Source organism: Oncorhynchus gorbuscha, linkage group LG08, assembly GCF_021184085.1.
Source record: "Oncorhynchus gorbuscha isolate QuinsamMale2020 ecotype Even-year linkage group LG08, OgorEven_v1.0, whole genome shotgun sequence".
Classification (NCBI taxonomy): Eukaryota; Metazoa; Chordata; class Actinopteri; order Salmoniformes; family Salmonidae; genus Oncorhynchus; species Oncorhynchus gorbuscha.
Window position 1 is genome coordinate 26822707 of NC_060180.1, and position 6000 is coordinate 26828706.

Sequence of the window (6000 nt, forward strand, 5' to 3'; positions counted from 1 at the left end):
GGCACTCAGACCGCACTCAATGAGTTGTATACAGCCATATGGAAACACTCATCCAAAGGTGGCGCTCCTAGTGGCCGGTGACTTTAATGCAGGGAAACTTAAATCCGTTTGACCTCATTTCCTGCTGCGCAAAATGTGCAACCAGAGGGGAAAAAAAACTCTAGACCACCTTTACTCAACACACAGAGACGTGTACAAAGCTCTCCCTCGCCCTCCATTTGGCAAATCTGACCATAATTCTATCCTCTTGATTCCTGCATACAAGCAAAAATTAAAGCAGGAAGCACCAGTGACTCGGTCAATAAAAAAGTGGTCAGATGAAGCAGATCCATATCCAGTCTGTGCTAGCAAAACAGAACTGTTTTGCTAGCACAGACTGGATATGGATATTCTAGGATTCCTCCGATTGCATTGAGGAGTACAACACATCAGTCACTGGCTTCATTAATAAGTGCATTGACGACATCGTCCCCACAGTGGCTGTACGTACATACCCAAACCAGAAGCCATGGATTACAGGCAACATTCACACTGAGCTAAAGGGTAGAGCTGCCGCTTTCCAGGAGTGAAACTCGGAATCTCATAAAAAATCCTGCTCTCTGACGAACCATTACACGGGCAAAACATCAATACGGGACTAAGATTGAATCGTACTACACCAGCTTCGACGCTCGTTGGATGTGGCAGGGCTTGCAAACTATTACAGATTACAAAGGGAAGCACGGCTGACAGCTGCCCATGACACGAGGCTGCCAGACGAGCTAAATAACTTCTATGCTAGCTTTGAGGCAAGTAACACTGAAACATGTATGAGAACATCAGCTGTTCCGGATGACTGTGATCACGCTCTCCACAGCCGATGTGAGTAAGACCTTTAAACATGTCGACATTCACAAGGCCGCAGTGCCAGACGGATTACCAGGACGTGTACTCCGAGCATGCGATGACCAACTGGCAAGTGCCTTCACTGACATTTTCAACCTCTCCCTGTCTGTGTCTGTAATACCGACATGTTTCAAGCAGACCACCATGGTCCCTGTGCCCAAGAACACTAAGGTAACCTGCCTAAATGACTACCGACCTATAGCACTCACGTCTGTAGCCATGAAGTGCTTTGAAAGGCTGGTCATGGCTCACATCAACACCATTATCTCAGAAACCATAGACCCACTTCAATCTGCATACAACTCCAACAGATCTACAGATGATACAATCTCTATTGCACTCCACACTGCCCTTTCACACCTGGACAAAAGGAACACCTATGTTAGAATGCTATTCATTGACTACAGCTCAGTGTTCAACACTGTAGTGCCCTCTAAGCTAAGGACCCTGTGACTCAACACCTCCCTCTGCAATTGGATCCTGGACTTCCTGTCGGGCCGCCCCCAGGTGGTAAGGGTAGGTAACAACACATCCACCACGCTGATCCTCAACACAGGGGCTCCTCGGGTGCGTGCTCAGTCCCCTTCCGTACTCCCTGTTCACTCATGACTGCACGGCCAGGCACGACTCCCAACACCATCATTTAAGTTTGCTGATGATACAACAGGGTAAGCCTGATCACCGAGAATGACGAGACAGCCTATAGGGAGGAGATCAGACACCTGATCGTGTGGTGCAAGGAAAACAACCTCTCCCTCAACATGATCAAGACAAAGGAGATGATTGTGTACTACAGGAAAAGGAGGACCGAGCAGGCCACGATTCTCATCAACGGGGCTGTAGTGGTGCAGGTTGAGAGCTTGAAGTTCCTTGGTGTCCACATCACCAACAAACTAACATGGTCCAAGCACACCAATATAGTTGTGAAGAGGGCACGACAAAACATTTTCAGGAGACTAAAAAGATTTGGCATGGGTCCTCCGATCCTCAAGATTCTACAGCTGCACCATCGGGAGCATCCTGATGGGTTATATCTCTGCCTGGTATGGCAACTGTTTGTGCTCCTACATCAAGGTACTACAGAGAATAGTGCGTACGGCCCATTACGTCACTGGGGCCAAGCTTCCTGCCATCCAGGACCTTTATACCAGGTAGTGTCAGAGGAAGGCCCTAAAAATGGTCAAAGACTCCAGCCACCCTAGTCATAGACGGTTCTCTCTGCTACTGCACAGCAAGCGGTACGGGAGCGCCAAGTCTAGGTCCAAGAGGCTTTTAAACAGCTTCTGCCCCCAAGCCATAAGACTCCTGAACATCTAATCAAATGACTACCCAGACTATTTGCCTTGCCCCTGCCCCCCTCTTACGCTGCTGCTACTCTGTTATTATCACATATTACCCCGACTAACCGGTGCCCCCCGCACATTGACTCTGTACCTGTACCCCCTGTATATAGCCTCGATATTGTTATTTTACTGCTGCTCTTCATTTGTTATTATACATTTTTTAAATAGGTATTTTTGATTTGAGCAACGCACTTAGACCTAATTGCTCCATGGGTGCTGTAAAATGGCAACACTGGCCGTGACCCCACTCCCTACAGGTGTCTCAGGGCAAGTTGAGATATGCAAAGAAACGCATTTCAATTGCACACTTGTGTGTAACAGGACAAATATAAGCACCTCCAAATTTCGCTCTTTGTTATGGAAAGCCTAAATTAGTTCAGGAGTAAACATGTGCTTAACAAGTCACATAATAAGTTGCATGGACTCACTCTGTGTGCAATAATAGAGTTTAACATGATTTTTTTGAATGACTACCTCATCTCTGTACCCCACACATACAATTATATGTAATGTCCCTTAGTCCAGCAGGGAATTTCAAACACAGATTCAACCACAAAGACCAGGGAGGTTTCCAATGCCTGACTGAGCATACAAGTATCTGACTGAGTGGAGGTAGGCAGAAGCAGGCGCAAAACATTCTTTCAAACAGCACTTTCGTGCGTTTTACCAGCAGCTCTTTGTTGTGTGTCAAGCACTGCGCTGTTTATGACTTCATTTTACATTTACATTTAAGTCATTTAGCAGACTGGAGGGCGATAAATGATAAGGATGTTAAGCTTGAAAGGGCTGGTAACTGTGACAGCATGAAATTCAAAGGAGGCGATAGACAGATGGGTAAGGGGAGAAAGAGAGAATGACCACTTGGGAGAGATAAGGATCCCGATGCCACCACCCCGCTGACCAGAAGCTCTCGGGGTGTGCGAGAACACGTGGGCGGACGAAGAGAGAGCAGTAGGAGTAGCAGTGTTATCTGTGGTGATCCATGTTTCTGTCAGTGCCAAGAAGTCGAGGGACTGGAGGGAGGCATAGGCTGAGATGAACTCTGCCTTGTTGGCTGCAGATCGGCAGTTCCAGAGGCTACCGGAGACCTGGAACTCCACGTGGGTCGTGCGCGCTGGGATCACCAGATTAGGGTGGCAGCGGCCACGCGGTGTGGAGCGTTTGTATGGTCTGTGCAGAGAGGAGAGAACAGGGATAGACAGACACATAGTTGACAGGCTACAGAAGAGGCTACGCTAATGCAAGGAGATTGGAATGACAAGTGGACTACACGTCTCAAATGTTCAGAAAGTTAAGCTTACGTAGCAAGAATCTTATTGACTAAAATGATTAAAATGATACAGTACTGCTGAAGTAGGCTAGCTGGCAGTGGCTGCGTTGTTGACTTTGTAGGCTAGCTGGCAGTGGCGGCGTTGTTGACACTACACTAATCAAGTTGTTCCGTTGAGTGTAATAGTTTCTACAGTGCTGCTATTCGGGGGCTAGCTGGCTTGCTAGCAGTGTTGATTACGTTACGTTGCGTTAAAAGAACGACAACAATTATCTTTGATACACAGACGGCTATGTAGCTAGCTATGTAGCTAGCTACGATCAAACAAATCAAACCGTTGTGCTGTAAAGAAATGAAATGAAAAATGTGATACTACCTGTGGAGCGAAGCGGAATGCGACCGGGTTGTTGAGTGCGGAAGTTCTATTCAGTAGACGTTGGCTAGCTGTTGGCTAGCTAGCAGTGTCTCCTACGTTAAGGACGACAAATAGCTGGCTAGCTAACCTCAGTAAATTAAGATAATCACTCTAAGACTACACGCTCTAAACTACACAATTATCTTGGATACGAAGACAGCAAAGACAACTATGTAGCTAGCTAACACTACACTAATCAAGTCGTTCAGTTGAGTGTAATAGTTTTTACAGTGCTGCTATTCGGTGGACGTTTGCTAGCTGGCTAGCTGCTGGGCAGATAGCAGTGTAGACTACGTTAGGACGACGAAATACAAGTTGCAATAGAAGTGCTGACTGTTTCACTATGTTGTCCTCTTTCTTTTCCTTTTTCTTCTGTCCTTCTTTTGTCCTTATTTTGTCTTCCTTTCTTCTGTTAACTAGATATTTTTTGTTGTTATTCTTTGTAAGCTAGCTAGCTTCTTCCAGGAGAGTCCCTAGCAACTGCTTAGCAACAAGTAAACAATTCTGCTAGCAATTCAGCTAGCTAAGATAACTGTACAATTTTATGAAAAATAGTTAATTTTTTCAAAAGCCTGTCTTTTTTGGTTTGTTCCTTGTTTTGTCTTCTATTGAGTCTTGCAGTTTTCTCTTGATTTTTTTGATGTACTTCACTCTAAAAAACCATTTAAATCTCAATATATACAGGAGCTCATTTTTCAGCAGCTGCTCAATTTAGAACTCCGGAACATGTGACTTCAAGCCTATCAACTCCCGAGATGAGGCTGGTGTAACCGAAGTGAAATGGTTAGCTAGTTAGCGCGCGCGCTAACGAGAGGGACGGCAGCTATACTGTTACACTGGCAATACTAAAGTGCCTATAAGAACATCCAATAGTCAAAAGGTTAATGAAATACAAATGGTATAGAGGGAAATAGTCCTATAATTCTTATAATAACTACAACCTAAAACTTCTTACCTGGGAATAAGACTCATGTTAAAAGGAACCACCAGCTTTCATATGTTCTCATCTGAGCAAGGAACTGAAATGTTAGCTTTCTTACATGGCACATATTGCACTTTTACTTTCTTCTCCAACACTTTGTTTTTGCATTATTTAAACCAAATTGAACATGTTTCATGATTTACTTGAGGTTCAATTTATTTTATTGATGTATTATATTAAGTTAAAATAAGTGTTCATTCAGTATTGTTGTAATTGTCATTATTACAAATACAGTGGAACAAAAAAGTACGCATAGTTTGTTATTGACCAAATACTTATTTTCCACCATAATTTGCAAATAAATTAATTAAAAATGTGATTTTCTGGTACCTATGATGAAAATTACAGGCCTCTCATATTTTTAAGTGGGTGAACTTGCACAATTGGTGGCTGACTAAATTATTTTTTGCCCCACTGTATATATTTTTTAATCGGTATCGGCTTTTTTGGTCCTCCAATAATCGGTATCGGCGTTGAAAAATCATAATCGGTCGACCTCTAGTATCAATACACCCAGTCACTACAAAAGATACAGGCGTCCTTCCTAACTCAGTTGCCGGAGGAAGGAAACTTCTCAAGGATTTCACCATGAGGCCAATGGTGACTTTTAAAACAGTTAATGGCTGTAATGGTAGAAAACTGAAGATGGATCAACAGCATTGTAGTTACTCCACAATACGTACCTAAATGACAGTGAATAGAAGGAAGTCTGTACAGAATACAAATATTCCAAAACATGCATCCTGTTTGGAACAAGGCACTAAAGTAATACTGCCAAAAATGTGGCTTAGCAATTCACTTTTTGTCTAGAATACAAAGTGTTATGTTTTGAGCAAATCCATTACAACACATTCATGAGTAACACTATCCATATTTTCAAGCGTAGTGGTGGCTGCATCATGTTATGGGTATGCTTGTAATCGTTAAGGACTGTGGAGTTTTTCAGAATAAAAAATAAACGTAATGGAGCTAAACACAGACAAAATCGTTGAGGAAAACCTGGTTCAGTCTGATTTCCACCAGACACTGAGTTTAATTCACCTTTCATCAGAACAATAACCTTAAACACAAGGCCAAATCTACATTGGAGCTGCTTACCAAGTAG

At 43.5% G+C, this 6000-nt stretch overlaps 1 protein-coding gene across 1 annotated transcript in view; it reads left to right on the top strand.

Annotated features, from left to right (window-relative positions):
• The window catches only part of LOC124041417 (regulator of microtubule dynamics protein 2-like), a 77959-nt gene that overhangs the window by 56015 nt on the left and 15944 nt on the right, over window positions 1-6000 (top strand). The window lies entirely within an intron of this gene.